Source organism: Mya arenaria, chromosome 7 (genome assembly GCF_026914265.1).
Source record: "Mya arenaria isolate MELC-2E11 chromosome 7, ASM2691426v1".
Lineage (NCBI taxonomy): Eukaryota > Metazoa > Mollusca > Bivalvia > Myida > Myidae > Mya > Mya arenaria.
The window spans coordinates 68,683,285-68,699,872 of record NC_069128.1 but is presented as its reverse complement, the minus strand read 5'-3'; the positions used below and the strand labels follow the sequence as shown (position 1 = coordinate 68,699,872).

The 16,588-nt window shown below is 32.2% G+C and overlaps 1 protein-coding gene and 1 long non-coding RNA gene across 2 annotated transcripts in view; one reads left to right on the top strand and one right to left on the bottom strand.

The window, feature by feature from the left end:
• Positions 1-10,050, bottom strand: part of LOC128241521 (uncharacterized) — a 28,555-nt gene extending 18,505 nt beyond the window's left edge. The window contains exon 1 of the mRNA XM_052958488.1: positions 9,977-10,050. The gene's annotated coding sequence lies outside the window, so the exon portion shown is untranslated. The remainder of the gene's footprint in view (positions 1-9,976) is intronic.
• Positions 10,051-10,112: 62 nt separating this feature from the next.
• On the top strand, positions 10,113-15,576 carry LOC128241818 (uncharacterized). The gene is made up of 5 exons (XR_008262482.1): positions 10,113-10,216; positions 12,298-12,334; positions 13,575-13,660; positions 13,990-14,068; positions 14,669-15,576. It is a non-coding gene; the product is annotated as an uncharacterized LOC128241818 (long non-coding RNA).
• Positions 15,577-16,588: the final 1,012 nt, after the last annotated feature.

Here is a 16,588-nt window from a genome sequence, read left to right as displayed (position 1 = left end):
CTATCAATTAACGTATCATACGATCCTTGTTTCCAATTGAAATGTGTGTATAGTAGTAAAATACATTTTAATTGGTTAGCGCACTACCGGAGTATTTTATTCCGCGTCTAAAACCAACAATTTAATTTAAGAAACTCTGGTACTGATTACGCCAAAGTTCATGATCGCATGATATTTTTCAAGTATTGGTGAACTCATAAAATCTTCATTTCATACATTGAGTGATATTGTATCAAATACATTGATTAAATATATCAAAATTGGTTTTATTGTTATAATAGTTATTAACCTTTTCATAAAATGAGACTTATTTTTGGCGTAATTTAAATCATACGCTACAGTCAAATTGTTTTAGAATCAATAATATAATGATATAAATGAAACATGAGAAGTTAAAATATGTACCAGATAACTTTGACGCTAAACAAACGTTAGTACAATGAGCTGTATGTCTACAAATATAAGTAGGATTTAAAATAGTAAATGATATTAAATAATACCTTAAAATGGTTCAGTATGTTACCGCACTAGTATTACTTATAGTAGTATGATCCTAATTTACGCATTCAGTGGCATCAATTATATAAAAAAGCTTCTTGGTGAACTTGAGTAAATTTCAAATCAACTACGCTGTCAGTATAAAACTGAATATTTAAGTTGTGTCTCTCATGTGTAAATATTTGTATCGATGAACTTCAATAGCGTCAAGGGAGAACAGAAGTATTCAGCAAGGCGAATCTATAAAGGAACTGTTTTGTCAACAATAACCTCCATTGTACAAATTCTTAGCATCAATATGTTTGAATAACTATTGATATTTCTTACTTTTGTACCGAATTCATTGATTCATTCACACAGCATTCAACTGTGTCAATATTACGCTTGATAGTCAGAATTCTTATTCATCAACATAATTTATTACAAATTATTATAAAATACTCGAGAGCCTAACATTTGTCTAATTTCTTTCGCTTTTGTGTCAATAAGACAACATAAAATTGGCAATAGACATTTTAGATGAAATCGGATAACGATTACTTAATAATTTATTACAAATCATATTTTGATTTCCTTATCCATGTCTTATCATTTTCACTTTCGGCTCAATAAGGCATTAGACTATTGTCATAGAAAACAATTATAGTTTTATAGAATCATTGTATGCATTTGGGGTATTCCATATGTAGTAATAATTGCAACACGAATTAACTATCGCAATTATTTTCCTCTAATCTATATAGTAATGTTAAATCATTAGTACGTTTTACTTGTAGATATATTTACGTATATGCATTGAAGTTCCATTCACATTGCCTTATAAATCACTTATAATTAAGCCATATAACTATGTTCCATGTATTTATGTACATATTCGGTCTCACTTATAATTATGTTTATGTATATGTATGTAATGCCATGTTTAAACTTTTCGTCAAATGACAAAATAAAGAATAATCTATATATCTACAATTATATATATTTGCTTTTTAGAAGCTATTACCAACAAGTCTGAAAAGTAAATTGTCATATATCCTGTTATCATTCTAGTATTAATATACAATTTTCTCTACTCTTTGGACCGAATTCAGAACTCTTTGTTCATCAGCACCAGTTTTTAGCAATGATTAATGATGTAATTATTTGCAGTATGAACTCATAGTCATGTCATATGTTTTCATCATGTGATAAGATCCCTGTCCAATGTTTTATCAAATAGTTATATTCGTATGCAACTCGTGTCATGTGAATTAAATTATATACATTCTAAACGTTTGTTATGTAAATATATTTGTGCAACTCTTTATCATGTAAGTGTAATCCTGTCTTAAGTTTTATTATGGTTATGTCATAATTGATATAATATAATATTCGTATAAAACTTATTATCCTGTAATCATATTTGGTATAAAATCCATCCTAACTATCCGCTAAAACACACTGATCTTTAATCAAGTTTGAGGGCGCTTCCTTTGTTCCCCCGGATCGGAACGGTAACTCGTCGGCGGAGCCTAACCGTTCGATAACTAGCGTGCTGATAAACAACGATATTCATTTATACTACACGACCGTTATTTAACGATGTCCTTGATAGAGTGCTCAACTCACTTCACTCAGTTATCGCAAAATAAAAGAATAACAATAAATAGGGGTTGAATGTATAGACGATATTTGTTTATTTCGTATTCTATTTCACGAGTGTGGTAGAAATACATATTTTCATAAAAAAACATATTTTTTCTATGAAAACGAGTGAAATTTAATACGTTCTTGCACTGAAATAAACAAATTCTCTGGGGGGTTTTATGCTTATTTTCCGACTTTTATAGTATTTAAATTTACTTTCAAAGTATTTTGAAATGGGTGTTATTTACGCCGCTACCCATGGGACGCCTCACACGCAAAAAATATACTATTTATATCTGGTGACGTGGCTGTCAGTTCTATATTTCCGGTTTGTTGATTATGTGGTTACGATTTAGATATCGATCAAAAATTCTTAGTTAAATGAGGAAGAAATATGTAAAAGCATGAGATTACAAACTGGCATGGATACTAACTTGCAGTGACTGATATGACTTAAACAGATCTGTTGGGTTCATTTTGTTTCCAACTTAAATAAACATTAAGTCGCTGTTTTCATTTTATAGTTTTGCATTTGTGTTGTTTTTTTTTGAAAAATATATTTATGTTGATATAAAGATCATAATCATATATACTTTGTTAAGCACAATGGAGTTATAGATGTAATGAACAATTATCATTATAAGTTGAGTTTTATTATGACCCAGAACTCTGCTTAACGGTATAGCATACCGACAATGTGTTTTAGGTACGGTTAACTTGTTGAATAAGTATACAAACATGACGACATATGTGAGTTCTATTGCCACAGCGCTGCAACTTGTCTAAATGTTGGAAAGCGTTCGCAGCTTACAGCTCTGAAGCATATACGTTCGTACATCTTTGGAAAGTTTGTCGTTATTTCGTTCATGCATTATTTGCCATGTCAGATGGGTAACCAGTCTAGCTTAGCTCATATGCTAGCAATATGTTGCAAGATAATTAAACATACACATGATTCTTATGACACGATAAAATGTCGCTTCATTTCAAAAACGTTACTACACCCAACCATCGCCATTCAAGTTTTGCATCTAGTTCGCTGTGAAGATGTGGATGAAGTAGAGTTTGCGTGTAAAATTAGTTTGACACATAAAACGCTCTAATGCGGACATTAAATTATGTTGAAGTCGTATATGTGTAATGAAACGATTCGTTAAAATGTTTTGAGAAAAAGACATATTAGAGTTCGTCTTCAATGTCAACTACTTTCAGCCAAATTCGCAAAACATTAATAATGAAGGTTTTGATTGACAAACCATAAATCAAGGCTGTGGACAATATTCGTGTGATCAATAGGACAGCTCCGACACACCTTCTCTCGATGCTAGTTATAATACGTTTCATATTTTAAACAAAGTATGCACAGATTGCAATTTAATAAGATGCTACTGCGAAGTAACATCAGTATTTAAAAACTTGAACGCAAGATGGTGAAATATAGGTATTTAGACATAAAAACGATACTTTTTAAAGGTTCTCGGACGTCACTCTTTCCGATAATTCTCAGATAGGTAGCGCCGTATTTAGCGCTTTTATTGTTTAGCGCTTCGCCAGCCGAACGGTCATTATTTATATTATGAGTTTGAAATTATAATGATCGCATCAACAGATTGTAAGAACTTAAATCTCGAACCCAGGACTAAAGGAACACTTGCACGGTGCTCATATTAAATGAGTTAATTGGGCGGCTAGTTCTTGCCCACAAACATTACCTGTTTCTTTAAGACTTAAACAGACATTGGAATATAAATATTATGGACAAAAATTGTATTAACTATTTTTCACAATTTCGATAGTTTGACGCCGCTCTTGTGCCGGCCCACCCCATCAACGGTATACGTCATTATAATAAAATAAGTTTCATTTTGGTTAAAAAAAATAAAATGTGCATGTCAAAAGCAATACAAAATGAATAAAGTCAATCAGGGGCCATAATTTGTATCTATGATAAATCGTGTTATTTTACTCATTTTAAGATGGTCTTCAATAAGGGTGTGTGTGAAGTATTAAGTCAATTGAATGAAGGGTATAGAAGTAAAAATCTTAACTTGCTCTCAAATTTTAATTTGACCCAAAGTGCCCTTAGTGTTTAATCTAAGCTCATAAGTCAATAATGGGCCAGAACATGTATTTAAGAAAATATAGGTTATGTTACCTTATTGTGTGATTGACCTATATAAGTGTGTGAAATTATAAGTAAACAGAATTAAGTGTATTGAAAATATCAGTGAAAATGTCAAACTGCCCTAAAGCATTTGCCGGACGCTAACGCCGACGCGAACGCCGACGCCGACACCGACGCCAAGGCGAATAGTAATGCTTCCTTATCATTCGAATAGTCGAGCTACTAATGATTGCTTTACCTAGCCTTTTGTCATAGTGAAAAGTTTGTATGATTCCACAATTGTTAAAGTCAGAGCAACAGACTTATCAACTGCTTTTGCCGGTGAAAATAACATAAAAACCATAAGACCAACGTTTTCACCTGCGCTTTTGGTGGGCCGAATATCCCTAAGCAATATATATATATATATTCTATATCACACACAACATGCTTTGTAAAAATGTAGGGCTCGGAGTAATAAATAACAAAAAGATGTATTCGATATATATATAACCGAGACTTTTATCTCTCTTTAGACTGTTTATAGCCTTAATAACATCGTCAATAATAAAATCACAGTCGAGCTGATCTTTTGCTTTATAAATCGTAAATGTCTTTATTTGAAACGTTTTCGATATCATTATCAATAAAATTCTAAAATCCGAAAATATTTTAAAATGGTCATAAAATACTTGTTAAGTTACATTATAATTCGTTTTATTTTTATTTTGATATAATTTACGAATAATTTCGCAGAACTGTTTGGAGTTATATGTTATTGTATTATTTAGCACGAGAGCCACCTATCACTCAACGGCCCCGCTACGCCGTGTATTAACCTCTTTAATACATATATATTTTTTTTATATTTTTTGTAAGTTTAAAGGCTTCTGTTAAAAGTTTACCTGCAATCCAGATGTGCATTCTTATTTCCTTCTGGCTTTACTACGATTAATTAACTCACTCTCAAATTAAATTTAGTTTTTGAGAGTCAGCCAAAAGGCAAACAAAATATTTTTGTCATTTCATGTTCACATCAATTTCAATTGTTCATCTTGAAATATCCAAAACGTCTATCCGAATTTTCTTTGTACGAATCACTGAAAACTGTAATTGTGTGTCTTAAATGTAAAAATTCAATTAAATAAACATGAACACGTAGCAAGTAGAACGATTGTTGATTAGAACAAACACCTCGTATTATTAATTCCAACATGTATGTACAGTTGTTGTTTTCAAGAATTATATTCAATTTTACAGCTTCCTTTGTTTCGTTTTTTAAAATGTCAGCAGATAACACTGTATAAACACAGTATAAAAATAGTCCACACTGGTTATCAAACACAAACATCTTGTCCTATACTGCGTTCGCGTGTATCTCCCTTTAGGATTTACTAATGAGTATGTTCAGGCAGATCAATTAATTGTGATTATTTAGTTGAGACATTATTTTACAGTCCCCTACACTTAATGCACTTGTATACAGTGCAGCTGCAAATGCATTTAATATATTATAATTTATATCAATACATGATGACCTTATAGTCAATCTGTATTGGAACTTGGGAAGAGCATGAAAAAATGTCACGTACTATACAAGTTTCAATCAAGGGAAATCATTCACATGATGCAATAGGATAGTCAATTACACTTTTCCTAGTATTTGCTATAAATGATAAAATGTGAAACGACATTTGAGCCCGGATGAGTTACATATTATTTTATCTTCAAACTTGATCTGATACGTACATAAAAGTAATTGTCGCCTATGTGGTTATCAAAAGTATAAATATATCGTTTAAAATGATCCGACGCATATGTAAATCGTCACGGGAAGCTCACCATTGTGAAAATCTTACCAATATTACTGTATTGTCATATTCCAATTTCTAATTGCTCGAAACAACCTACTTCATTTAATTTAAAATAAACGAATTCGTTTTGAGTAAAATGTGCAAAAGAGATACAAATATCAGTAATATTTACACCTTAACTTCCATTCCTTAAATTGACTGTCTTTCGGCAATTGCGGTTATCATCAGATGAACGCAACATCTTCGAATAAGTTTGGATAGCGACTCATCGCATAACAATATACATGGAAATTGTTGATCTTGTTCTTGTTTTGTTTTGCGTCAGCAAGTCTCGTAAAATATAACTCAACATTTTAGAAAGTGTAAGTGTTGCCAAGGGTTGATCTTTTCCCGCGTAATGCTGACGTCATTTGATAAAATGTTTCCGGTTACGGTCGGGTCGGTCTATTTACATAATGGGTACGAAAGGTTTTCTTAAATGAAATGAAGTGTTCTTATAACAATTCTTTAATGAAATAATAAACTATTGGTGTAAATATAAGTAATGAATTTCGGGATGATATCATTATCGGGGATATAAACGAAATAGGGCTGGTCAAAGTACGCGTGGAGTCCTTAGGACTCCACACATTTTGATCAGCCCGATTACGTTCATACCCCGATAATGACATCAAATCCACAATTTATTCCTTAAATAGATTATAAATTAACTTTACTCATAAATAACCATTGATAGCTTTTTCTAAAATAGTTATATCTTCTACGACATTTTCATAAATAAAAAACATACCACCATTACGTCCTTGGCTCTTAAGATTTACAGACATACTTTCAGTTCTAAGAACACACACACATGCATGACCTTGTAATGTAAAATCTTCTTTTTTGCCCTGCCAAGTTTCACAACAAAATATAATGTCAAAATTATTTACAAATATTCACAAACTCATAACCGTTTAGAAAGTATGTTATACCTTAAAGATTCAGACAAACAATATACAGCTCCGACTCTACTCGGTCCGCCTAAGAGTGTAATTACTTTATTTTGAAACCCACCTCTGGGAACTAGGTCATACAGGTAGAGTGTATTCAAAAGGTACATGTAGTATTGAACTTAAACTAAATAGTTACGTTTATTTAGAGAAGGTTATAATGTAATTAGGAATAACATTCAAGTATACTAAGATAGTTAGAATTTAAAAAACATCTTAACATTTTTTTTAAATTATTTGCAATAAAGTAGCTGGCGTAAATACAATTGATATTTAATTTTGAATTAATTTCAGACTTTTACAGACTGATTTATTCACATTAAATAATATCTGACATTCATTAAGATTTAAACTTTTTGTTTATAGAAGTTCAAATAGAATATATTTCTAAACAGCATTTAAGCTATCCGAGTAGGATTGAGATAAAAAACAGTGAAGATCAAAAGAGGCTTTTATGTATAGAAATGTGGTGATAATTAAGATCTTTTGACACTTCGATATTTGACCTTGTACATTTTGAGTGACACTTTGTGCTAAACTGGAATTAAGCAGTGTTTTGTGACTGAGATTATTGTGATACAGTGATTACCTGTTTAAGGAGAAACAACGCTTATTAGATATTGAACATTTGTGTTGAAATATATATAGAGGTGTATGATTTTGTGAGTTATTCATTTGATGCCTGACATACGTCATGGTCTAATTTTGTGAAGATATACATTTAGGGATTACACGTTTAAGTAATTGTGTTTCGAGAAGATGACATGTTTAGCAAATGGAACATAGATGAAGTTTTGTTCAGATGTAAAAAGTACATGTCGATTTGATTAAATTGATGTATATTGAATATTTGACTTGATATTTGATAATGTATTGTGATTGTGTTTTTATTAAACAATATGTATTGTAGTATGATATACTTATAAACAGGTTTAAAGTTCTGAGATTAAAAGCATTGTGATATAGTACCAGGAGACGCATTTTTATGTAAAATACATAATTCATGTCGTAATTCTGTGTAATTCCAGACGATTTTGAAAACATGTCAAATTACCGTGTGATAGTGTGTGATATCATGTGATATTTGATTTTGGAGTGTGAAAAAGTGCATAGAGTATGGTGGTGTATAATAAGGAGATGTTTATGTTGTTATAAGGTATACTGTTAGGTAATGATTGAATATGAGATAATATCAATCAATATGACAGACTCTGACTCGGAAGGGAGTGAATTTAAATGGGAAGAGGAAACATACCTATATCCACAATTGTCTATTTTCTATTCGAAAGAAATTAAGGATAATGTGAAATGGGACACACATTTGAAGTAGACCTTTGGACTTCTCAAAGTGACTATTGTGATGAGGTGATAAAATATGGATTAAGAAATGCATATAAGGGTAGAGCATTGGACGCAATCAGGTTATAAGGAATTGAAGCTACAGTTGCCCAGAAAGTAGCCAAACTAGGCAGTGAATGTGGAAGTGTAGACAGCTAAAAAACTGTATTAAGGAAACTTTACACATGAGAGCAAGAAATTGATAAGGTTAAAGTTAGTTTTGTATCAAGTTTGTCAAGATCTGTCAACCTTCGTGGAGTTAGGCGAGCAGAAACATAATTATTAAGGGCATTATTTTATGAAGAGTTGGTTAATAAAGTGAAAATGAGAGGCAGACACAGGTATGACACAGCTATGGACTAAAACAAGTTTAAACATTTTTAGAAGAACTGCGTTTGAGGGGAGTTAGGAAGAGAAATCTGTCATAGAGAAGAATATTGACGGTTATGCTGCTCAAGCTGAAGAAGAAGAGAGTGTAAGTGAAATTAAGGGTCTTATTTTGAAGTTGCTTGCTTTGATCAACTGATGAATGACCAGGAAGCTAATGCACAGTATAGGGCAGAGTTATTTCATGGAAAACATATACAACAGCTATATAGACAGGTATAGGAGGTCAGACAAGCCAGCAATACCTTATGGAAATAGTACATTTTTAAACACCAATTATGCTTGCAACCAGACACATATCCAAGTCATGCCATAGAACTACATTTTGTTAATTCTCAGACAGTGAATAGCAGCAAGAAGGAAGACCAAAGCCTGAATTAGTTGGAGAGACTATTGAAGCAACAGTTATGATAAATCGACTTTAAACCAAAGCATTATTAGATACAAGCAGTTGTGTCAGGCATTGGCCAAAGGTTATCTGAGAGAATTCTTTTAATTATTGGAACTAACGTATTAACATAATTGATGAGTGAACGTAAAGACAACATGGATGACCAGTTTATGCAGACAGCAAAGTTACATGTGTCATGGTACTTGTCATTTAAATGCATAGAGTTCGAGAATTGAAGAAAAACAAGAATATAATTGGAGTTATAAAACGTGCAGTACCAGAGAATATCATCTTGTAGCACAATAAAAGCATTTATGTTAAAGGTTATATTGACAGAGAACTATACCATGCTACTTTTTCAATTATACATGAATTTAAGTTGTCCAATTTACCATCTTACAATGGATATTTCACACTGGATCACAGAGTGATCAATGATGAGTACAAGAAAAATAAGGAAGTTACAGTAATTTTATCCAACTTGACTACAAAAGCAATGGCCATATCACCAAAAGCCATAATATGTGAGATACAGCCAGTGATAGCTCCGCTTCCTTAGGTTACTTATCCACAAAGAAATTACTTAATAAACTCTAACCTTTACTTAGAATACAACCTATATTTAAGCCGATGAAATTGCAGGCAAAAGCTAAGCACTAGACATAATCATTAATAATTTTACCTTACGCGGGTGTAAATGAAGTAAAATTTTCATGAGTAATAAGGGCTCATTCGCTATGCTCACCCCGCCCATTATTCTTTATTGAGAATTTATTTCATGTCATATAAGTTTTACGAAATAAAGCCAGAATTCACAAATTTTTACCTTACACGCCATCTGTCCTAATCCTTTATCGTCACACGTTTGTATTCGCAACTGCTACCCCCATTATCTCATAAACATACTGTCTTTATGTAAACAGAGAATTCAATTGGATGACTGCAACCACGTGAGTATGTACGTCAGCCTTACGGTCTGAATATTACGTGTTTGTTTTGCATTGCCAAAGGAATATTGATATGTGGCTTACATTTTGTTTTTGCTTTTTGGTGTTCAACCATCATAGTAAGTAATTATTTATTATTTCAAATTAAGTTAATATATCATTTTCTTCAAATTGTCTTCAAATGACTTCTTTTCGCGTAATATTTCTATTGGTTTAAGAAAGGAATTTTAAGTAGTTTAAGATCACCATTTTAATAATAATATTTTAATAGAGGCTCATATTTCGAACATTTCTTTGTATACCATTATTGAGCAAGGCTAAAATATCCAATATCAATGAGATCAATACTTGAATGTGATATTTGTAGTAATTTATCTTTTGCCTTTTATAATGGAAAGACATGTTAACTGATATTGATATTAAATTTGTTGAATTAATGCAATCCGAAGATGTTGCAGGGAATAAAAATATAGACAATTGTGTTAATTATGCCTTTAGTTTAAGAATCATGTATTACTATGATAGCCTATGTAAACGTTATTTCAAACTGATCTCTCGCTGTCATAAATTGTCATGATTCTACTCTACATGTATACAATAGTTATTAGTTTGGTATTATATGCGATGTCATATATGTTTTGTATATTATAAATATTGCATTGAACTCTTGACTTACATATACATATATTATTTTTCTGAAATTTATACACATTGACAGTATGCCTTTAATAATATTTTTCTGAAAAAAATCGAAACATATATTAAATCAGTCCTAGCCAAGTTGACAAGACTTTGTGAAAACCATCCAATTGAAACATTGGCGATGTTCGTCCGGGATGACAAAGTTAAGCACGTCAGCAGAATGTTTGGTTCTATAGGAATAAAAATGAAATGCCTGTGTGAACGTTAACAAGAAAGCGATATTAAAGTCGCCACTACGGCTGACATAGATTGGTGGACAAAAGAACGGACCGCTAAATACCGTCAATAAACCTGCGATGTCTCTGTAAAATCGAGACTTCAACACTGGAATACTTTACTGTATCAGAAAGTAAAACGTTTTGCGTCTTCACGTACATGCTAACATGCATAAGTTATATTCTAAGACGAGTCTAGATTTAATCATGTTTCGAGTGTTTAGAATGAGAGCTGAGCGATTTGCGAATAGCTGCCTTCTTGAAAGGGTCATATTTACAGATGCGATTGCGATAGTTTGATGTGTGATTATGGGGTACTAGAAAGCCAGCCATGTCGTTGTCCAGTGTAACCCTAATCCATAGGGCTACGTTGACCAGTTTCTGCGGTCTGGAACAGTTCCATTCTTGCAATGACACTGGCCTGCTTTTATGATGCTCGACAATTCTCTTATTTCTTAATAAAAACCCTTGCCGTTGCCCGCCAGATACGATTGCATAAGGGCCTATCTGGAACTAACTTGGTCGGAGGACTAACGTCGAGAGGCGACATTAACAATATATGGACATTGTAAACGCTCTCATCCATGAATTGAATCACATTTGTCATGACACCATTCGATGAGTAGCTCAGAAAGACATGTTTATTTCATATGAATTGCTCTTAGAATCATCATGTATCATTTTGGTTACCGGACTTCGAGACTAACAATTTGAACGCATGCATTCTTAGTAGAAGCGATGATGAATACTAGTACACAACTTTGTATTAATTTGCTAAGTCTTTGACTGTCATGGAATATATCTTCTTGAATTTATTGATATTTACAGTGTATCATCGCGTACGTTTGTTTGATCTCTCTCCCACCGCTGGGAATTTTCTAACGTTGTTTCGAAAATTGTCAATGACTTTGCTATCTAGCTGTGTTGGACTGTGTATGAGGATTATTTTTTTCGCTTCTGTCCACTGAGGTAATATATACCGCGCCGGTTACGCGACGCTTTTGTGAGTTACCATTCCATCTTAAAATGGTACTAAAACTATACCTTTATACACAGTCAACTTCTTTTGGAAAGGTTTAAACAATGTACATTTATACGTATTGTTACCACTGCTTTCGAGATGTAAGTTTTATTTACTAGAAACTGATTGGTATTATTTGACAGTCCAAAGTGCTTTCGAAAGGCTGGCTTACGTGGGTAGTCCTGATTTCTGTGATAATAATATGGATATACATATTAAAACAGCTTATTACATAACTAATTTTATTTTATTTGTTTTCTAGGTCTGATTGCTAGATGTGAAGCCAAAAAACGACCTCCGTAAGAACTTTTACTATCTTATATTGTTAAAATAATTTGAATACGGTGGAGATGCGCACTATGCCACTATATAATATACATCGGATTTCATAAAGCAACTTCTATTTAAACAACATTTATCTAATATATATAAATATATATATATTAGGTATTGTTAGTTGGCTAAAACATATTAAATTTGGTAACTTTCATAATGTGTTTGGTAAACATTATTTCGAGTTAAAAGATAAGGTTAAAAACAAGTCACTTGAGTAATGATAGCAGATGTTAAAAATTATATTATACTGGTGCAACAGTACGCTGTAGGCGGCGGATGTGCGTTCATAGTATAACATTCCGTTATAGACGGAAGTACGTTCGAAGTACGTATACATGTTTACTTGGTTTGTAATATGCAAAATAGCAAAGCCCGGGTTCTATGTGGATTGAGAAATTACTGCTTATAAAGACCAGCGGACCCCATCAGGGTCGAGCATGCTTTTTTCTAAAGGGATCTGTTGGTGTTTGTTTGGCTCGCACGTTACACTGGTATGAACTATATAAATACGCAGTCTGAATGAGAGCTGATCGATTTGCGGAAAGCTCTCTAACAGTTTTGAATAGACCTGTATTGTCACATTGCTTTTCTTTATATTTGTCAAAGTAAAGCAAACACCTTTGTCAAATGCTACTCTCGTTTACTTCACTCCCGGAAGATAATTAGTATAAGTTGCGAGACGGGGACTTAACAGGCGCCCCTTAGTTTACAGTTAAGTGTCTTTGTAATAAACAACGGAGCCGCAACTGATTTATTTGCTTGCATACGTGTTGTTTGTTCAATTCACAATAAGTAAAGTAGGGATCTAGTCCATAACTATGGTTCAAATGAATTTAAGAGACAAAGCTTTGGAGAATATGTACTATAGAAAGTGAAAGTTTCTGTTCGCTACAAAGTGCTTGTTTAAACTGCTTGAAAATGTTTGTATATGAAACCTGGGTAACGCAAATTAAAACACAATTTAAGTTAATGCGACATAACAAATTTAAATACTATCACTTATTAGTTTGAATATGAACTGAATTGAATAAAAAATCAGACCACAAAGGCAAGAACACGTTAACGAATTGTTGATCGAATAATGAGTTTAACAAATAATGCAGCAAGGTGGACAAGCAAGCAAGCAAAATATAATAGTGGCTTCAATAACCTTCCATCAATGATGAAATGACCTCCTCAACGAATTAAAAATTCTTTTTTCAGTTCTCAAGCAGCAGATGCAGCCGTGGAGGGCATTGGACTTGGTGGATCTTTCGTTGACGTTGGGGCTAACTCGGCTTCGCCTAATGGTATACCAGCATGGGGAATCGCTGCGATTTGTCTTGGAATAGCCCTTGTCATTTTCTATGAAAACGAGTGAAATTTAATACTCATTATTAGTCTTCAAATTTATTGGAATTCCAGTTATGATAGGATTTCAATTGCTGTCATTAATTTTCAATTCAATGTTGTGATTATTCATTTGAAATTATTTTAAACTTTACATTCCATAAATGGCTGTTCTTACTTTTTGACTAAATATTGTGAGTATTTTTACACATTAGTAAGTCTGCCAATTCATGGGTGGTCAGTTTTGTCATTTATTGGTCTTTTTTATTTAATCTTTTCTTCTTTTCAGTGAGAAATAAAGCCATAGAAAACATTCATACCACTCAAATTTAGCCAGTCAGAATGATGGGAAGGATTGCAAAACTGAGGTTACTTAGAACTATGATGCATATGTAGCAGAGAATATCACATGAACATGCCATTCGCTTATTTATTTGGAATTATACCTTAAGTTATTGAGAACTCTTTATAAACTGTGACATTTTGTATGATGACACATTTTATTATTTGTAAAATAAATGCTTTTGACTTTTTTTGAGCTGTAAAGTTGAATTGATTCTTAAATTGATGCAGAATGAGATTCAGTAACCTAATTGTTTGTACTTTTTTGTCAAATTGTTTATTTACTCTATTAAAAATATAATGTTGACCTTTTTGAGGAATAGTTTTGAAAGAAAAAATAAATTATTATAGAGAAAAGGTAATTTGTTATGTACAAAAAGTGGACAAAAAATGTTGAACAGTATGAAGTTTTAAATTAGAAAATCCTTATTTCTCTCTATATGTATGTCAACTTTATTAAGATAATATCTGGTAATATAATGTATTTCCTTAATTAATTGTGATAAAACCTTTTTAAACTGTATGTAAACATCTGTATATGTATGTTGCCATATAAACTGAATGCATGTAGTTTCTTTTGTGAACATGTGTATTGAAATGAAAACATTCCTTTGTTATATTTTCAGGCTCATGATGACTTCTGAGAATAAAACAGCTTGGTGTAATTTGACAGTATTTTCCAGTATTTGACAGTGGTTCTATCATGTAACAGACATACCATGAAGTGCCTCATAAATTCTCTCTTAATTCCTGCAATATCCAAGATTACAGTGTAGTGCAAAGAGGATTAATTTTCTTGCAATAAGAAGTATCTGCACTTTCAAATACCCCTGTATAGCATGAACATTTTCTTCATTTTTGAGTGATTATAGAGTGAAAATACAGCCAAACCCCAATCAGATTGTTAAGGTGACCAAAAGTAGATGCTAACTTCTTTAAATTTAGTGCGTAATGCCTCTATAGTTCCCAGCGCTTATGCGCGAGCCTCTAAATGGCCCAATAAATAAAAACACTTAATGACTAAACGAAAATTTAGCAATTGCAATCTGCGTAATAGATATTTGCTAATCTAATTGATTTAAATGTAATTGAGTCTGGCTTTCGCATTGGGCGGAATCTTGAGCTTGGTCACTAACTTGTTTATAAGTTACATCAATTTATAAATTGGCATATATCTATAATGTGTCTATTTATCACCTAAACCATTTAATGGAAACTGTCCGAAATCTTAAGAACTGCGCAATATCGGTATTCAACAAACAAAACGTAAACTTTTTTTGGCAAATCAGAAATTTCTAAAGAATAAATAAGGAGCACTTAAGTAGCCTCAAATGCCGTTATTCGATATCGCCAAATTACCAACTGCATAAAACCTCTTGACAATCTAAAGAAATGTATTATCATCCGTATAATGCATTTTGAGATTAAAGTAAGTGTTTGGGTGATAAATAATAATTAGATTGTTATTGATCTGCTGGTAATAAAAGCGATTTAAAGAGTTTCAATATAAAAAACATTCATACTGACATCATTTTCGAACAGGTGAAATCTATTTTGCGAAATAAATGTAAATACTAGTTAACATTGATTTCGTTTTAAGTTGAAACGATTTGAATGTGCTATTGAAAATATCTTTACAAATATAAATGAAAGCAATTTAATGACTTCAACATATGACAGGGAATATTTTTGTTTCAAGACGAAGCAGTTTCTGATCCATTTAAACCTCGTTTAATAAAAGTCATATAATATTCATGATGCAAGTATTCACAAAGGCATAGGCCTTAAAGAAACAGAAAAATCGGTGCTACTTGAAATTAATATAAACATTTACACATTTTCATAAAACATCTAGTTGACGTTGAATGTTAGCACTGCCGTCACTTTTATAGTTTTGTCTGGTGTTCAAACCTGTTATATTAAGGATCATTAACATGATGTCACATCAAATCGACGTTTCGTTCCAGGATTAACCACACATATTTTTTAGAAAACGACAAAAACTATTTATTTACTTAATTTTCAACTCAATCTAATTTTCTAAGGTCTTTATTTTTTTTGAAAGCTGCATTTGAATCGATTCTAACTTCCCTAAACAGATTCAAAGTACTGTATGGTAAAGGAAAGGGAAGTAGTCGATGCGAGGATATTTGTTGACTGTTAAAACCGGTTCAGCATAAATGACGCTAGAAATGGCGGCTTCTGGAAACCAGTGTCAGAGATCTCAAAATAAATTTCTTTTATATTTCATTGACCAATTAGCACACGAGATTACACTGATTTCTAATATTTCACGATCCATAACACCATATATGGAAAGAAGGAACATCATTGACAACTCTAGAAAAAGGGTAATTATTTGTCGACGTGACAACAATTTAGCTAAAGTGTGATGTAACATTTTTTTTAGAAAAAGGGTACAAAAGTTATATTGGACTGCTGCCTCTTCAAACGTTGAAAAAGGTAAAGCAACAACATGTAAATCACTAATTTTATAAACTCGAAGGAAGGCAAAAACTAGAAGCACATTCGGTCTTTACTTATCT